Source organism: Octopus bimaculoides, chromosome 26 (assembly GCF_001194135.2).
Source record: "Octopus bimaculoides isolate UCB-OBI-ISO-001 chromosome 26, ASM119413v2, whole genome shotgun sequence".
Classification (NCBI taxonomy): domain Eukaryota; kingdom Metazoa; phylum Mollusca; class Cephalopoda; order Octopoda; family Octopodidae; genus Octopus; species Octopus bimaculoides.
In genome coordinates, this window is record NC_069006.1 from 970,499 (window position 1) to 974,378 (window position 3,880).

General features: G+C 35.4%; 1 protein-coding gene across 2 annotated transcripts in view; it reads right to left on the reverse strand.

Annotated features, from left to right (window-relative positions):
• LOC106871338 (uncharacterized) overlaps window positions 1-3,880 on the reverse strand; it is a 362,069-nt gene that overhangs the window by 280,203 nt on the left and 77,986 nt on the right. The window lies entirely within an intron of this gene.

The window sequence follows — 3,880 nt, forward strand, 5'->3', positions numbered from 1 at the left end:
TATATATATATTTATATATATACACACACATATATATATATATATATATGTCTATATGTCTGTTTGTCCCCCACCTCTTCACAACCGATGTTGGTGTGTTTACGTCCCCGTAGCTTAGCGGTTCGGCAAAAGACATCGATAGAATAAGTACTAGGCTTACAAACAATAAGTCCTCGGATCGATTTGTTCGACTTAAAGGCGGTGCTCCAGCATGGCTGCAGTCAAATGACTGCAGCAAGTAAAAGAATAAAAGAATATATATATATATATATACATATATATAATCGACATGTCAAAAGCTCACTCAGCTATTATCATGCCGCCATGACACCTTACGTATATATATTTCATTGTAGCAATTATATAATAAATGAGTTGATTTCAATTAAAAAACCCGTTAAATTTACGTGAACTATTTTTGCATTAATTAACGTCAGTATTTTTGTTTGAAATATAACTTGACATTTTCTTGTTTCTTTTCATTTTTTTATACAAATATTAATCGATAATTAAAATTATAGGAGTACACCTTAAAGTAGTCTACAATTATACATATATATACATACATACACACACATTTGTGTGTGTGTGTGTGTGTGTGTGTATGTACATATGTATGTTTGTATATGTATACACAGACAACCACACGCTCATACACTCTTATACATTTATGTATATATATACATATTCACATACATCGAAACACATGCACACACACACACACACAGAGTTTACGTTTACTCAAACATACACATAGAAACATACACACACATAAGTATGTATATGGACATATATACACATGTACATATGCATAGAATGATATTTATATGAACACGCGTACATGCATATATATATATAGTATATATCATGTACACTCACACACATGTATATAAACACATGCATACATATACCCACATGCACACGTTTATACATATACATACGTAATATACATACATGTGTACATATAAATATGCCCATACCTATAGTAGCATACGCATGAAATTATGAAAATACACAGACACAAACATATATATATATATATATATATATATATAAAAATGCACATACATACACACAAGCATACAGGCATACATACATACAGTCGTTGACTGGTGTCTATCGATAAATCAATAACATGTAACCTGGCTTTATTAAATACCTGTCATTGGGTTTTCTTTTTCATATTAATTGGAAATAATAATAACAATAATAATAATAATAATGATGATAACAACAACAACAACAACAACAATGATAATTAAAGTTCAAAAAACACCAAATTAGTTGATAAATAAAAATAGCATACTACCACACATACACTCATACACGCACACACTTCAGTATGATCATCTTCCCACCACCGCCAGACACAAACATGTGCAATATTCCACGAATTATATTGATTTTTCATTGGCATTTGTAATTTTTCAATGATTTTTATTCTCAATTCGTATTTGCTTTTCTTCGGTGTTTTGGTATCTTTTTAAAAGAGATTCTAAAATTGTCACGTGATTATACATATACATATACATCTGTGTCTGTCTGTCTGTCTGTCCGTCCATTCACCATCTATCTATCTATCTATCTATCTCTTTCCATACATCTATCCATTTGCCTCTGTACCTGTACTTACGTGCTTGTACATTATTTACGTTTGACGGATGTTTGTCCTCATCTTGTTTGTTGTTAATATAATGTTTCGGCTGATATACCCTCCAGCCTTCATCAGGTGTCTTGGGGAAATTTCGAACCTGGGTTCTCATTCCTAAGGTATTTTTCGATGTTATTATTATTCAGGTCACTGCCTGGAATCGAACTCGGAATCTTGGGGTTAGTAGCCCGCGGTCTTAACCCCTACGCCTTATGCCTGTGGGCATATGGCGTAGCGGTTAAGATTCCGAGTTCGATTCCAGGCACTGAACTGAACAACAAAAACAACAACAACAACAACAATAATAACAACATCGAAAAATACCTTAGGAATGAGAACCCAGGTTCGAAATTTCCCCCAAGACACCTGATGAAGGCTGGAGGGTATATCAGCCGAAACGTTATATTAACAACAAACAAGATGAGGACAAATATCCGTCAAAGGTAAATAATGTACAAGCACGTAAGTACAGGTACAAGGCAAATGGATAGATGTATAATTATAATAATAATAATAATAATAAAGGTGACTAAAATTCAGTTATCACTAATAATGACTTAGGGTGGAAGGTAGCATCTCCATTGCTAGAAATGAGAGTCAAAGACCCTTATAGCCACAAACATAACACACACACGCATATATACTCACACATACACGCGCGTATATACACATGAATATATATATATATATATATATATTATATATAATAATATTAGGGACAAAATCCAAAATTACAGGTAAAAACTCAATTAAAATCAATTTATAAAAAATTAATATATTATATGTATATGCTCTCTCCCACTTGGATTTGATATGTTGCCACATTTATAATATGTCTTTTTTCTGCATTTTCGTGCAGCTGAAGATTGCTCTTCATATTGCATTTAAGGTAATGCTCACATTACTTAAATAAATTGAAGTAGCATGAAACGTGCGTACTGCAATCACTTTTGAAATCCGTGTTGCTTATTGTTTGATATATATATATATGTACATAGGATGGGGTGGTGAAATGTTCCTGGCTTTTAAAGGTGTTGCTGGAGGCTGGACGTTCCGAGTTCTTTTGCAGGTCTTCGAAAACCTGGAGAACTGCTGCAATAATGGTGGGAATCTGCGAGGAGGGGAAATAGATGGAATAAAACCATAACCGATCCTCCTGCATTTTCTGTTACCCAGAGCCAGGAACTTTCCGGCACCCTCTCGTATATATATACTTGCTTTTGTCAGTCATTGGACTGCGGCCATGCTGGAGCACTACCTTGAAGGGTTTAGTCAAACAAATAGTCACTTGAATGATTCCCCGTTAACAAAACCCCCGAAAGAATGTAAAGAAAATTTGGTTTCGGTAAGATTTGCCGTTACTTAATAAAAGCACAAGGCATGTTTTTTTTCTTCTCGATGCCGCACCAATTGTTCCAATCCACCGCTCTTGGACAATGGTTACCGATATTAGCAAAGAACCTCACATTTAGGGCAGGAAAACATAATCGGTTAAGCTGAACCCCAGTTTTTAACCACTGACATTGTGTGCGTGTGTGTGTGTGTGGGGGGGGGGTGATGGCATTGGTATTGGTGACAATAGTAGTGATGCTAGTGGTTATGATGGCTGTAGTAGAAGTAGTAGTAGAAAGGGATTTCCTTTATGTGCGCATGCGCGTACATAAAGAAAGGGACAGAGCGATGACTAAATTTTCCGCCTCTCCTACACTAGGGATAGTGGTCCAGTTTTGCCGAGGGCTTCAAAAAGGATGATGATGATGATGACGATGAAATTGATAATGCTGCTGCTGATGATGAGGATGACGATGGGGAGAAGAGGTAGGATGATTATGATGATGATGATGATCATTATGATGATGATGACGACGATGATGATGATATGAAAATGACAACGATCATGATGATGATAAAGATGATGACGATGGTGATGACAATGATGATGATGATAAACATGATAATAAAAATCAGTGACGATGATGATGATGATAATAATAATGGTGATGGCAATGATGATGATGATGACGATGCTGATAATGATGATGATGATGATGATGATGATGATGATGACGATGCTGATATGAAAATGATGATAAAAATCAAAGTGATGACGATAACGACGGTGAAGATGATGATGACTGCAACGGTAAGGATGCTGATGCAGATGACGATGAAGACAAACCGTAAGAAGAGATGGAAGAGGAAGACGAAAGCGGAGAATCAAGACCCCCC